The 16316-nt window shown below is 40.3% G+C and overlaps 1 protein-coding gene across 8 annotated transcripts in view; it reads left to right on the top strand.

Moving 5' to 3' along the window:
* PCDH15 (protocadherin related 15) overlaps positions 1-16316 on the top strand; it is a 979840-nt gene that overhangs the window by 782670 nt on the left and 180854 nt on the right. The window lies entirely within an intron of this gene.

Below are 16316 nucleotides of genomic sequence, written 5' to 3'. Positions count from 1 at the left end.
ATGGTGGTTGACTCGTTTCTTTAAAACTACTTGTACACCCCACACATGTATGAAGCAGGGGGTTGGTGGTAACAATAAAAATGGGGCACATGGGCAGAAGGTACTAAACCCATTCCACACACACCAGCTTTCCTTCCCACTCTCAGTAGAACTCTTCTCAAGATAAGCTCTGAAACAAGAAAAGTCAGGGCAAAAGAATGTTCCAGTAAGGTAAGAAGCAGGCATTGGGAACGTTCAGTTCTTCTTTCAGGCAACAGTGGTAAAGCCTGCAAACTACTCTTGATACCTCTCTTCCTGGATTAGTAGGCAGTAGTCATTTGGTTCTTAAGGCTCTGTAAAATTTGCCTTAAAAAAAGAAAACAGAAAAAAACATCACTCCCCTAATGTTTTTCAGTTGCCATGGAGCTTTAGAAAGCTCTACTCATGTCCTCCATGCTTTAATGGCTGTTGCTGCAGACACAGCATTGGCAAAGAATAGGCATATATCCTGAAACCTCTCTAAGAACTTCGATTTTTGGGGGGTAAAGGTACCAAAATCTCAGCTGGCGGAATTCCTGCTCCAATCTGGTAGTTCCAGTTAAAAAAAAAATCCAACAATCCCATATCTACTGTTCACTCTTCATGAAGATTAAGGCTTCAGGCCTAAACACACATATACTAAAGAGAAGGACTCTCTTCTGAATAAACACAAAGGAAGTAGATCTATTTAGAGCAAGTTCAGATATGACAGAATGTTTTTGTTTTGTGTGGTGAATGTCATGAGGGAATAACAGCTGATACAGAGCTTTTTTGTTTCCCTGGTGGAAAGATGCATTAACTGTGCCTTCATCTGGTGCATGTCAATTTTTCTACTAGATAGAAGTAAATCTGATTCTATTTTTTTTAAAAAAAAATTGTGGGATGGGAACAGTTAGCATAAAGTGATAAAAAAAGAGAGAGAAAACATTTATTTTCGGCAAGATAACATTGCTTGAATCTCTTTTGTTTGGATTAGGAAAAGGTTGTGTGGTCCTAAAGAATGGATGATACCTTTTATTGGACCACACTGAAAAATTCAAACAAATCACAAGTTTTCATGGAAAAGATTCCACTTGATCAAGCTAGGCACCACCACTTCATGGACAATGCAGAAACATTGTAGATAAAAGTTCAAAAATTTATGGTAGCTGTCTCTGTCAAGTCTGTTTGGAGGGATGATTTCAGATTCAGGTTGCAAACATCATCTGGGTGGTTTGTACCCTGCTCTTCAGACCAAAAGGCGTGCTGCTTTCTCTGTGATTGCCTTTCCCCACACACTCACATTGCCTGCTTCTGAAACACAAAGTTCCTTTTTGGCTCTGGGCCGGGGGGGGGGGGGCGGGAGAAGCAACACAGAGACATAGTAGCCTATGTTTTTACCTGGTGAGAATAAGATTTTCCTTCAGTTTGTAAGCACCTCTGGCTGATGTCCATGGCTGTGTCGAGACCTTTCTGGTGGTTCTGTGTGCAGCCATTAATGGTATCTTACATAATAGTATCTTTTGTTTGAGGCAGTTTCGGCATTCTGTAGGGTACAGTCATGTCATTTTAGGGCAGCGAAAAGCATCTTTCAAATTCATTTTGTGTTCTGTCTGTCTGCTGTCAGCGCATCATCCTAGATAACAAAAAGCAACTTATTCCTTTACTTAGATAATGAAATATAACATGTCACTGCTCCACCTTATCTCTATCTTTTATGTCACTGTAATTTTAAAATCTTTTAATTTGCTGAAATCAGAATTGCCATCTGATAGTAAATTCTGGAAAAACAAGAAACGTCTTTATGAAACTTTTTGAGATTGATAAAAAAACTTCCATCTGGTGTGGCTGCACCCCAAAAAGTGTAGGGCAGTGATATATGTAAGATATACATGATCACTACCTTCATCTGAAAATATTTGTTACAAGTACAACATGCCGTACTTACACAAATGCAAGAGTAGGCGATACTTTTATTAAACCACTAAAAATAAAAATAAAAACAGCAAGCTTCCAAGGATAAAGGCCACTTCTTCAGGCTTACACACCAATATTTTATGGATAGTTAAGGGGAAAAATGTAAATAAGAGTCCCAAAAATTCATGGCAGATGTCTGTGCCAGATGTCCTTGAGATGATTTCAAATGATGAATGCAAACTGTCCCTGGGAAGTAAAAAGGCAAACTCTGCAAAAATTCAAGTAAAAATATTGTGTATGTTATGTGTTGTCTTGCAGTAATCCTAATAGAGCTTTTGAAGGTAAGCGAGATATTTAAGGTTGTTCTGGGTTTTTCAGGCTCTTTGGCCGTGTTCTGAAGGTTGTTCTTCCTGACGTTTCGCCAGTCTCTGTGGCCAGCATCTTCAGAGGACAACAACCTGACCAGAGTACAGGTTGCTGTCCTCTGAAGATGCCGGCCACAGAGACTGGAGAAACGTCAGGAAGAACAACCTTCAGAACACGGCCAAGGAGCCCGAAAAACCCAGAACAACCATTAGATCCCGGCCGTGAAAGCCTTCGCGGAGATATTGAAGGATTGGTTCCACCAGTTCCACGATCCCCAGTGAGTTTCCATGGCTCTCCTGAGTCCTAGTCCACTACTCTATCCACTATACCGCACTTTAACCCCTAAATTAAAGTACCATGCCCTAAATCCAGTAATAAGGGCCAATTAAATCAGAGCTACTGAATGGGCTTCACACAAGCGTTAACTTACCATTCAGCAATGAATTTAACTAGTTTACTCTAGCTGGGATCAGCAGGTGGATTAATATCATAGTACTGTTAAGACACTGGAAAAACACACCATGAGCATTTATCCAGTGGGAACCCACTTCAGCAGCAACCTAGGTTAGAGGTCAAAAGACTGCCTGAAAAAAATTAAGGGGGAGCCTTCTCCTAATCAATAGAGGAGATTTTATTAGGTTTCCTTGGGGATGAACTATAAAACCTGGGCACATGCACCAAGAAGGTCCTCTCTTGCTTCCTCACCAAGCATGACTCTGCAGGCAACAGAATGGAGAGAAGGGCCTCTCCTGAATATCTTAAAACTGAAAAGGATCATAGCCTAGAGCAGGAGAATGCAGAATCAAAACAAAAGGATACTAGTATAGCAAATACTCTGAGAAACTCTAGGCTACATCTATATATATCTTGTTGCATATTAGGAACTAGTAGAAAGTGTTAATAACCTATGAAGTGAAAGATCTCACAGCGGGAATCCTTGAAGGCAGTTGCTTACAAGGGCCTCCTACTGCGAATGGGAGACTGCAAAGAAGATGAAAAGACTAAAAACTAGAAAGGACAAATCTAAAAGTGTTGTGGGTGCATCTCAACTCCTTTTAACTCCATACAGTGGAAACGAGTTCTACCAGATTCCCTACTGTTCTTTTAATTTTATCATTGGGATTCCACCACCCCCCAAAGCCAATTTCTGAATGAATTCTCTTTCTTTTTCTTTTTAGAGGTCCGCTGTGAAGCAGAAAGATTTGAGAGTTCAAATGTGTGCAACTGACAGTGATGTTCATCCATATCAAAATACTTGTCTTACAGCTATTGACTCCTCTTGTGTAGTACAGTAAAATATTTTGATCCATAAATCTGAAATGCTTTCAACAGTCATATTTGATATTTACAACTAGGACATTATCAGGAGGCATCAATGTGGCTTGCACAATTCCCTAAGCAGCCCTTTGTATTGGTGGAAAAGAACACATAACTGAAGCAGAGCTCTAGGTACAACATTTTGTTGAATTTGGAATTCTTGCTGCTTGAAAGCTACGACTCTAGTTGGCATTCCACCCTAGAAATCTCTTTCCACCCAAACAGTTTAGCATGCTGTCCCAAAGCAAATTGGTGCCAATAGCACCTGAGTGGTGCATTGTGCTATAAGACAGTGAAGCCACTAGCATTCAGATCTTAGCCTCTGAGAAGCAGAAAAAAGTAGGCTTCTATAATGGAGGCACTGGGGATCCAGTATCATCTGAGCTAAAATCAAAGACTGCTTCTCCAGAAGACTACCAAGTGTGTTCTAATACTGGGCACACCATGGTAAAAGGGCTGAAGCATGACACTGGTAATATACTCCCTACCTGCCCAAGGCCTTACAACCATCAGGCCTTTTTTGAGAGAAGGAAGCAAATGTTGACTGGAGCCTAATTCTGTGCAGCTCCAAGTTGCAGTAGGGCCATTGAGTCCTGTATAAAAAATGATAAGTTCCTTGCTGTTTGGTGCTAATGAAATAACCTCATAGCTCATGATGTATACACAGACCAAACCAGGTCAATGGCATGGGCAGCATTGTGCATGTATGTAGTAAAGGACTGTTAGTGTTGGCTATATCCAATGTAACTAAGGAGTAATATTGTGCAGGGATGTTACTGGTGTATGGCTGCTGATGTAACTGGCTGTGGCCAAGTTAGGTCCCTACCATTACTATCAGCATGTCCATGTAGTGCTGCCCACTGCCTCTATTGTCTCACACTTTCTTCTGAAAAAAGCATGTGTGAGAGACAGAACAGGCAAAAGAGAAAAAGTGTGGTCATGCTTGATTAAAAAAAGCAGGTACACATGCATGAGAGAGAGAGGAGAGAGAGGAAAGGGAGAGACAGAGCATTTAGGACTGTGGCTAAGCAGGCACAGTTGCTTAGTCGTTAAGTCATGCCCGACTTAACGACCAGAGCACGCCAGGACCTCCTGTCTTCCACTGCCTCCCGGAGTTGGGTCAAATTCATGTTAGTAGCTTTGGTGACACTGTCCATCCATCTCATCCTCTGTCATCTCCTTCTCCTCTTGCCTGCACACTTTCCTAACATCAGGGTCTTTTCCAGGGAGTCTTCTCTTCTCATGAGATGACCAAAGTATTAGAGCCTCAGCTTCAGGATCTGTCCTTCCAGTGAACACTCAGGGTTGATTTCCTTTAGAATGGATAGGTTTGTTCTCCTTGCAGTCCAGGGGACTCTCAAGAGTCTACTCCAGCACCACAATTCAAAAGCATCAATTCTTCAGTGGTCAGCTTTATGGTCCAGTTCTCGTGTCCATACATCACTACAGGAAAAACCATAGCTTTAACTAGGTGGACCTTTGTCAGCAAGGTGATGTCTCTGCTTTTTAAGATGCTGTCGAGGTTTCTCATCGCTTTCCTCCCAAGAAGCAGCGTCTTCGTGGCTGCTGTCACCATCTGCAGTGATCATGGAACCCAAGAAAGTAAAATCTGTCACTGCCTCCATATCTTCCCCTTCTGTTTGCTAGGAATGGGACCAGTGGCCATGATCTTAGTTTTTTTGATGTTAGGTTTCAGACCATTTTTGGCACTCTCCTCTTTCACTCTCATTAAGAGGTTCTTTAATTCCTCCTCACTTTCTGCCATCAGAGTGGTATCATCTGCATATCTGAGATTGTTGATATTTCTTCCTGCAATCTTAATTCCGGTTTGGGATTCCCCCAGTCCGGCCTTTTGCATGATGTATTCTGCATATAAGTTAAATAAGCCGGGAGACAATATACAGCCTTGTCGTACTCCTTTCCGAATTTTGAACCAATCAGTTGTTCCATATCCGGTTCTAACTGTTGCTTCCTGTCCCACGTATAGATTTCTCAGGAGATAGACAAGGTGGTCAGGCACTCCCGTTTCTTTAAGAATTTGCCATAGTTTGCTGTGGTCCACACAGTCAAAGGCTTTTGTGTAGTCAATGAAACAGAAGTAGATGTTTTTCTGGAACTCTCTGGCTTTCTCCATAATCCAGCGCATGTTAGCAATTTGGTCTCTAGTTCCTCTGCCCCTCGAAATCCAGCTTGTACTTCTGGGAGTTCTCGGTCCACATACTGCTGAAGCCTACCTCATAGGATTTTGAACATAACCTTGCTAACATGTGAAATGAGTGCAATTGTATGGTAGTTGGAGCATTCTTTGGCACTGTCCTTCTTTGGGCATTTGGATGTAGACTGATCTTTTCCAATCCTCTGGCCACTGCTGAGTTTTCCAACCTTGCTGGCATATTGAGTGTAGCACCTTAACAGCATAATTTTTTAAGATTTTAAATAGTTCAACTGGAATGCCATAACCTCCACTGGCCTTGTTGTTAGCCGTGCTTTCTAAGGCCCACTTGACTTCACTCTCCAGGATGTCTGGCTCTAGATCAGCAACCACACTATCTGGGTTGTCCAGGACACCCATATCTTTCTGGTATATTTCCTCTGTGTATTCTTGCCACCTCTTCTTGATGACTTCTGCTTCTGTATGGTCCCTACCATTTTTGTCCTTTATAATTTCCATCTTTGCACAAAATGTTCCTTTAACATCTCCAATTTTCTTGAACGGATCTCTGGTTTTTCCTTCTCTATTATATTCCTCTATTTCTTTGCATTGTTCATATAAGAAGGCCTTCTCGTCTCTCCTTGCTATTCTTTGGAAGTCTGTATTCAATTTTCTGTAACTTTCCCTATCTCCCTTGCATTTTGTTTCCCTTCTCTTCTCTGCTATTTGTAAGACCTCGCTGGACAGCCACTTTGCTTTCTTGCATTTCCTTTTCTTTGGGATGGTTTTTGTTGCTGCCTCCTGTAAAATGTTACGAGCCTCTATCCAAGGTTCTTCAGGCACTCTGTCCACCAAATCTAATTCCTTAAACCTGTTCTTCACTTCCACTGTGTATTCATAAGGGATTTGGTTTAGATTATACATGAGTAGCCCAGTGGTTTTTCCTATATTCTTCAGTTTAAGCTTGCGTTTTGCTATAGGAAGCTGATGATCAGAGCCACAATCGGCTCCACGTCTTGGTTCTGCAGACTGTATAGAGCTTCTCCATCTTTGGCTGCAGAGAATATAATCAATCTGATTTTGATATTGCCCATCTGGTGATTTCCATGTGTAGAGTTGCCATTTGTGTTCTTGGAAAAGAGTGTTTATCATGACCAGCTTGTTCTCTTGACAAAACTCTATTAGCCTTTGCCCTGCTTCGTTTTGAACTCTAAGGTCAAACTTTCCTGTTGTTCTTTTTATCTCTTGACTCCCTATTTTAGCATTCCAGTCTTCTATAATGAGAAGAATGTCTTTCTTTGGTGTCCGTTCTAGAAGGCGTTGTAAATCTTCATAGAACTGGTCAATTTCAGCCTCTTTAGCATCAGTGGTTAGTGAATAAACTTGGATTACTGTGATGTTGAAAGGTCTGCCTTGGATTCGTATTTAAATCATTCTATCATTTTTGAGATTGTATCCCAGTACAGCTTTTCCCACTCTTTTGTTGACTATGAGGGCCACTCCATTTCTTCTACAGGATTCTTGCCCACAATAGTAGATATGATAATCGTCTGAATTGAATTCGCCCCTTCCCCTCCATTTAAGTTTACTGAAGCAGGCAAAGTATTGTAGTGCTAATGCAGATGCAGAGAAAGCATCCTACTTTCCCTGAATTGCCACACACCATCTCCTGCTCAGGCATAGGAAACGGAGTGAAGCCTGATAGAAGCGATCCCCCACCCCTGCTGTCATTCATTCATTATAAAACTGTTAGGTTGTGGTTTTTTTTCAGCCCTCAAAAATGTATAACATATATTATGTGGCCCTCATAATGAAAAGTGTGGAGCCTCCTGGTGCAGTGGATAGAGTGATGGATTAGGACTCAGTAGAACTTGGTTCAAATCTCTGCTTAGATATGAAAACCTACTGGGAAATAGCACTGATAAAATCACCCCTTAAATATCTCACATGTCTTGAAAACCATGTGAGGGTCACTATAAGCCAGGTGTGCCTTTACAACATGTAACCACAGCAAATCTGCATGTATATATGTATGTACAGTAGGACCTCCATATCCATTGGGAATTGGTTCCAAGCTTTCCTGTGGATACTGAAAACTGTGGATAATAGCGATAAAATAGAGATAAAAACCAGGAAAAATATTTTCACATCTATTACTAGAACTGGTCACTAGATGGTGCCAGAGACTATGCTATAGATCAGCAGTGGCGAACCTATGGCACGCATGCCAGCTGCCCTCTCTGTGGGTACGCAAGCTATAATGCTAGTGGCTAATGTAATCTCACGATAACACTGACCCCGTCTTGGTTTTTCTGCCACCACTGGGCTCTCCATGGCAGACATGAGACGGAGCTGCTCCAGAAGAGCTTGAGGCATTGCATCTCCAGTTCCGAGGAGAGTTCTAAACTCTCTGTAGACCAAGCACTCATAACCATCCTTCTCCTTGTCCTGGCTCCATTTTCTGCAGCCATTAGTGAATGGCAAGAAAGGCGCAAGTGGAGTTGGGGACCCTTGATATGCTCTGCCTGCCACCCTCTTCCACGGTCCATTTTTCACTGGCAATGGCTGCTCCTCCATCCCCCACCTCCGGCAAGCAGATTTTGGGTAGGGGGACAGAACTGCAAGCAGAGGAAAACAATTCTTTCTCTTTTTCCCCTCCTTTTTCCCCACCTCAAGCCCTGTCAAAATGGAATCAAAGCTTTGTTAATGTCCTATCCTTGACTGCTCTGTTCAACTCTTGCAAGCTGCCCAAAGCTTCGGTTAATGGGTGTTTTAGTAATGAAATAAATAAGTGAACGAACAGACCAACATATGGAGTCAAACAAAAGTCTTTTAGAGTGTAAACGTACTTACAGAAGCTTACACTCTAATTTCCAGTTTCACACTAAATTCAATAAATGGATTACCAAGAAGCTGAGGAGGTGTTGTGTCCTAAGGAAAACTGTAATAGTATTGTAAGATCTTTTTGTTACTCTTGTGTGCTGTCAGATTGTCTGTGACTTATAGTGACCCTATGAATGAGCAATCTCCAAAAATGTCTTGTCCTCAATTGCCCTGCTCAGCTCTTGTAAACTCAAGCCTGTGGTTTTCTTTAAGGAGTCTGTTCATCTCGTGTTGGGTCTTCCTCTTTTCCTGTTGCCTTCCACCTTTCCCAGCATTAATGTCTTTTCCAGAGAATCCTGTCTTTTCAAGATGTGCCCAAGTAAGACAACCTCAGTTTCACCATTTTTGCCTCAGAGGTAGTTATAGTGCCTCAGTATTCAAGTTTTATTGCAGTGTTTGCACTTTGAAATAAATAAGATGGTTTTATGTTGCAGTTTGGGCACTCGGGCTCAAAAAGGTTTGCCATCGCTTCTATTGATTCTTCACTCGCAAGTATACATAGCATGGTCTCTGGCTCCCTCCTGCGGCCCATTTTGGTAATAAAAATCATGTGGATTTTTTTGGTTTTTTTTTTCTTTTAATATTTTTAAAGTTTTCAGACCATGGATAAGTGAATCAGTGAAAAGTGACTCTGTGGAGGGGGGGTTACTTTATATGCATATCCATCCATCCATCCATCCATCCATCCATCCATCCATCCATCCATCCATTCATGATGAGAGAGAAACAGAGGTACCTTCATCTCTATCACTACTGAAGCAAAGAGCAAGGCCTGTTTCCTCTAACTCTCCTCTCATGCATTGCCTGCACCTCCAGAGTTCTTTTATTGATTTTGTATCATGCCACTCAGGAAGAGTCATCCCATAAGAATTCAATGATATTCATACATTTGTACTCTGAGGGTGACTTATTTATTTAATTAAATAATACCTTCTGATCACTTCTGGAGAGGAAAGTATTAATTCAGGCCAAGGAATCAGACTCATTGAAGGATTGGTGGAAAAAAATTATATTGTTAAAAAAAAGAGGTGCACACAAAACAATGTAGTGAGCAGAGTACAGCGCATTCCTGCTTTGAAATGTTAACCAAATAAGCTGCATTTATGAGGAAATTACAATAGATTCCCTAATGTTCTATGAAATTGAACTATTACTTCCTGGGCAGATAGCATCATTTTCCTTAGTTATTTTTCTTAATGTCACAGTGGGGGGTCCTTGCAGAGGGAAGAGAAGTGAATATATTATATTGGAATTAACTTCCTGCATTATTCATAATTATAAACGTTGAGATGTTTTCTGTTTTGAAGAGAGTGCTTCACACAATGTGGCCTGTCATACTAGATAGTCTAGTTCAACATGCCGAATGTAAACTATCCCTTTATAGTGAGTTTCTTACTCTATTATGATCTTGGGGTGGGGGATGGGAATTAGTAAGACCTAAACCCTCCCTTTCTGTATGTATATAAAATATTTCATCCTTCTCTGTTTCCTGGTCTGAACTTTGACTGACCAGAAGCACCTCTGCTTTACCTGAGTTAAACTTGAGTTTGTTTACCCTAATCCAGTCCTTACCAACCTCAAACACTGGCTTAGTATGGAGTCAACTTCCTCCTTTCATTCAAACAGGTAAAATCCAAAGCTGCTCCTGGGATGGCTGAAAAGAAGTGCATTCAGAATATAGCAGCTTACCTACCTGTGCTTATCAGTTTAATAACATACCACATGATTCGGGTTTGTCTATTTTTTTCTTGTTTGTTGTTTGCTTATGTTTAATTTTGTGATTTCATTTTTCTGTACAGGTTTTTATATGTGCATTGCCCAGAACAGTGTCATGCACTAATGGGGCAGAGTGAGTGAGTGAGTGAGTGAGTGAGTGAGTGAGTGAGTGAGTGAGTGAGTGAGTGAGTGAGTGAGTGAGTGACTTACTTGCACAGCTTCAGTAATAGGTTGGACCTTCTATTCCAGTCTACAAATACCTTTAGGAGAGGAACCATCTCAGTATTACCTTGTGCAGAGGCTGCTGGTTTGTAGCTTTGTTCCAAATAATTGTATTTTTCCATTTATATTTTTTTTACCTCAGTTGTTAGACAGTTCTATCGAACTGCCATGTATGGAGTGGAAATTGGCCAACATGACCTCTGTAAGTTTGCCTTCTGAGATAGTTCAGGCTTAATTTGATCTAGGACCCACTTGTTTGTCTTTCTGGCACTCCAGGGCAAAGCTCTCCTCCAGCACCATGTTTCAAATGAATGTTTATTTTTCCCTGCCAGCTTTCTTTTCTATCTTTATTGGGTGTTATGATCCGCATGTATTTACAGGGCCAAGATTGGGCTATCTAGAATAAATCTAGTTTCGAAGTGGTGGTGGGGAGTAGGATTCTGAGGTGAGAGTTGTCGTCTTCAGAATGCGTACTTAAACTAAACGGTTGTTAACACTACTTTTGAAATGTTATTTTATTTTTAGATTTTGAGATTGTTTTCCTTGTTATAGCCTCAAGGAGTAATATATTTCACATTAACATGTTAATTCCAACATGTTATTTCCAAGTTCTGGATAATTTCATGTTTTAAATGCTTCCGTCTTTTTCACAGTAGCCTATGTTCAAGTCTGCAATTTCGTATCTTACAATAGAACCAAGAATACATAGTGCTATTGAATGCATATTCTCATAAGCTTTTTAAATGTATTCTTCATCATATGGATACTCCTTTGGGCCACCGCTGTTCTGAATTTCATTGCATGGCTATGTTCCCTCTGTTCATTCAATCAGATTCCAAGGCACTTATAACATACTCTACGCTTTCACTTAATTGCTTTTCTTAGCTTGCTTGCTTGCTTGGTACTGATTACCATGAATTTGATTTTCTTTTTTACTGATTACCATGAACTCAGTGCTGTAACTAACTGCAGTAAATCATCCCATTGCAATTGAACATACTTCTCTGAGCCTGACAAATAAGTCTTCACAGTATTTCATGAACTCCTTTTTAAAAAGTTTCTCCATATAATCTTTGTAGCAATCACCATTCAAGCATGCAGCAAAGCTTCGTCCCCAAATTGAGAATATTGTTTTCACTACACAGAGGGGATGGTGCTTATACGTCAGTGTGTTTCTTTGATGAAAGAAAGTGTTTGCCATTCTGGACCTCACGCTGTAACAGATGGCCAGTTCTGCACACAACACCCAACAAAGGCCACAAAGGAACCACACTAATTCTTCTAATAATCTATATTCAATGAAATTTTTTCCACTATTCCATTAGTTAGCTAGAAATTAGGAGAAGCTAACAAAACAAAATTGGAAAATTGGATTAGATGCCTTAGAGGAATAGAAAGATATGAAGAAATCTCACAGTTTATGATATTCTAGATGAGACAGGATGTCTCAGCATGTAAGGACAGCATTTTGTTTCTCAAACTCTTCAAACATCCTTCAGACTTGAAGGAGACCCATGTGGTCCACTTTGATTGCATCTCATATAGGCACCAAAGGAGAAGGAATCAACAAAATGGCTGTGTCCACTGGGCTCACATAGGTGTCTCCTCCAGGCCTGAATATCCTTTAGTTGGTGCTTGAATCCAAAGGGCTAGTAAGTTTGGTCATAGGCAGGACAAGGATCACCAGGTCAGTGATAGCAGGAGCCAGACCACAGGACTTTGTATGACATCTCAGGTTGGGTTGGCCAGTGAACTGTTGCCAATGCAGGGCTGAAAGGCAAGCAGCAGGGAGTTGTTGCAGAAGTAGGGCCATTGGATCAATTAGTCCACGAGAACAGGTCTAGAGACTAGAGGATCTGGTGCTTCAGATGTGCTTCTCTTACTTATGCTCACTATTGATGTTGGTGTGATCTGTTGGGCTGTGAACATGCAACCGAGTAATTTGTGCAAGTTAAGGCCAATTGACAAACTCTCTTTGGTGGAGGACTAACCTTTCTGGGGCCTGGGCCCTCCCCTAGGATTTCTGCTGTCTCTTCGGGTTGGCCTGTCTGCCCCCTTCTACCTCTCCCTCTTGGGCTTCTCTTATCAGGCCTCCCAGCTTTCCTCTCAGGGGCCTCTTAATGGCTTGTCTCAGTTTGGCATCTTGCACTAAATAGCACTTCATAAAATCCATGCCTGTTTACTCTGCATTTTCCATCCTTCCCCAGGACACTTTTTCACCTTTTGACTTCCTCACCTTCCTCTCTCCATTTATTGACCGCCCCTACCTTTAGGTCCAATGCTATTGCAGTATACCTGCATTGCCAAACAACTCTTTGTGAGCTACAGCTGCTGTAGCATGAGGAGTGGCTGCGCCAGAATTCTCTTCACCTTTCAACTCCCATTCACCATCTCATGACAAGGAGATTATTTAAAAATAAAAATAGTTTAACATTTTTCAGTTACCTCCTTCAGGATGAACCAAGTCAGGGTTTGGTGGCATTCAGTTTGGTAGTATTTACACTGAAACCCCCAGTAGTAACAGGAAATCAGCTGAACAGAACAAGCTCACATTTTCCGCATTTTGATGCAGTGTCATTCTTCAGCTGAACAATCTTTCTGTTTTATAATAAAAAGAGGATACAAAGATTCAGCATAAGTGGGACCGAAAACAATTACTGCTGTCAGTAAAAATGTCATTGTTCTTGTAAGTATAGAAAAGTGTACGTTGGATTAAGGAGATTTTCTTTGCCAGTTTAGATGATTTAGTTTGCCACGTTGCACTTAAAAAACAACACAACCTATGAAGTATTTTCTAATAGGATGCATATGACTAGGCACACTGCACAGTTTTCTAGAAAAACACAGTGTTTCTGTCATAATGGGCAAAATCCAAAGAAACAAAATGAAATGAAACATAAAGGGCCAAAGCATGTGGCACCTTGAAAACTATTATATTTTAATTAATTTCTTTTGTTTTATTTATTTACAATATTTTTAGACGCCCCATTACCAGTGGCTTCTGGGCAGCGTACAACAATATTAAAACTTAAAAACATCATTTAAAAAGACAATATAAAATATCATATATTAAAACAATTCTTAAAAAATTAATATTAATAGGTCCTGCTGCTCATGTGGCCAGCTAGGGAATACTGTTTAATTAAAATGCTGGCTAAACAGAAAGGTCTTTGCCTGGCGCTGAAAAGCCAAGAGTGTTGGTGCCAGGTGGAGCTCTATAGGGAGGGCATTCCATAGTTGGGGGGCAACAGCCGAGAAGGCCCTATTTCGACATGCCATCCCCCTCACCTCTTTCAGGGATGGCACCTTCAGAAGGGCCTCCTGGCCTGATCTTAGAGGACAGGCAGGCTCATATGGAAGAAGGCGGTCCTTTAGGTGAGCTTTTGTGGACACATCCACTTTGTCAAACATATGGGGGGGGGAATAATGGTCATAATGGAAGACCAAAGTGTTATATCTTCCCTAGAAAGTTTTCTTCCTAACACCTGACTGTCTTTGCTGAGGTTAGTCCTTTTTACAAGGTAGAACAACAATCTTCCAATTCAGATGTGTGTGTGTTTTCTATGTGTGAGTTGGAAATTCCCATTAAATATTTAATTCCACATCATCAAAGGGTAAAATGTCTACATTAAAATATCTTTACAGCTGAACTAACTAAAAAAGAATGGGTAAGTGTCAGATTCATGGAGTCATCCTGTTGACACAGGAATGAAAGGCCGCAATGGCTGTTGACCATTACAGTTGAGATGGAATATGTTCTGAAGTGTCACACCTTGGCAGAATCTTCTTTATGTTTTGTGGTGCTGCTGTCATGTGTATGCCACATGGTAGGCACTCTGAAAACATATGCTGAAACCCATAATTTCTACAAAGAAATGCATTTCTACAAAGAAAATTAGCAATTTTCAGGATTTACAGTTGTGTGGCTTGGGATGCCTACTTCTACCTATCCTTTCCTTACTCATGAATTCAACTTATTCCCATAGCTGATTTTTCATGAGTTAATGTGGCACTCTATATTTTATATTTTGCATCAGAATTGAATGCTGCTCCATTTGTTTTGAAGTCAGAACAGATATATTTAGAAGTTACTCTGAATCTTTTCATTGCAAAGAGCAGAAATGCATAAAATGAAGGACAGATGGCAGTTAAAGCTAAATATTGCGATGATAGCAACTGACATATATACATGCTCCTCTTGAAAGATGAGAGGATAGCTTAGAAGATCACACACATTCCTATTTTTAGTTGATTTACATTCAGAAAATGTTCTTTGTATTCAAGCTTTATGTTAGATTTAGATTACAGAAGTTCCCATGTTAGGAACATCAAGAGTTATAGTACCTCAATATGTGTATTTGTATCTGTACCTCTTTTTGTTTGGATGATGTAATTTAATTTTTTATTGATGTCCTTTTGCTTTTCATAGTATGAAAGCATCATAAGCCTGACTTTATATTCAAGATATTTTCCAGTGTATTCCACAAAAAATAGTGGCTAGTTGTCACAGAGATTGGACTGTACAACAAATAATACAGGCATTTGAGACCTTCCCATTTAGAACAGTCAGAATGCAGTCCTATTGATGCATATCATCAGCCTCTTTCATGTCATAATTGTTGATAATGGACAGCTCCTGAGCAGAGTTTTTGCTTCTTATAAAATGACATAAACCTTTTAGTTCATATTTATGCAAAATGGCATTACATCAGCTGGTGCTAGATATAAACACAGCTGCCTCTAGATAAATCTCAAGAAATAAAGCAATATTTATCAGCTTTCCAAATGATAAGTGAGTCAGCATGTATTAGCTGAACAATATCGATCTGTGAGCCTTACAGACTGTGGCCTGTGAAATCTGTCCACGCTGACTGGAAGTATGTGCACAACTATGTGATGATTTGCACAGTTTTAAAAAGATTTATTCAATACATAGTTTCCCCCTTTCTCTTTTGGTTGCTTATGCTTTGGGATGTGAAAAGCTCTTAGTTTAAATTGTGTTGCTTTCTTCTGAATCCTACCTGCATTCCCATCCCACCATCTACTATATATTAATTTCCAAGAATTTTTGTTGTCATTCTTGCATAGACACCCATGTGCTTTTTTCAGTCTTCTGAAGACACACACACACACACACACACACACACTCCACACACACACACACACACACACGTATTTGTATGTGTTCTAATGCACACATTTCTTCCACTGTCTAAACTGTTTGTGAATATTCTTTAATTATGCATATCTACATATTTGTATTTTTAAAATGTCTACCTGATTTTGTCCATATGAACCATCCATATGCCTTGTAAATGTGTGAATTTCCATGGAAAGGTTTGTTTTGCTTCCCATCGAACGCTGGCAGATGAAAAAATCATTTTGGAGAGAATCCAAAACACCAAACCTCTCTACATCACAAAACACAGATGCCGAATTCGCCAGGTCTAAAGTGTTTCCATGTAGAATTAGAAGCATATCTTTAAAAACAGGAATTATTAGAGCCAGCAGCCAGGAAAGAGTCAAGATGCTAATTCCAATAATATTTATTTATCAAAGAGGAATACACCACGACTTCTCCATCTGTGCGTTTTCACATTTTATGGGCCTCTATATATTTGTCACTGAGTACTGTAATGTAATCTAGTGGCTGTCACTAAGTTTTGTAGGAGTGAACATCATAACCAGTAGCAGGCAGCATGCTACCCTTGGCATGTGTACCACATAGGGAGTCCTTGGACCGCTG

This window comes from Pogona vitticeps, chromosome 3 (assembly GCF_051106095.1).
Source record: "Pogona vitticeps strain Pit_001003342236 chromosome 3, PviZW2.1, whole genome shotgun sequence".
NCBI lineage: Eukaryota > Metazoa > Chordata > Lepidosauria > Squamata > Agamidae > Pogona > Pogona vitticeps.
The sequence above is the reverse complement of the archived record's forward strand: the minus strand, read 5'-3'. Positions and strand labels throughout refer to the sequence as shown.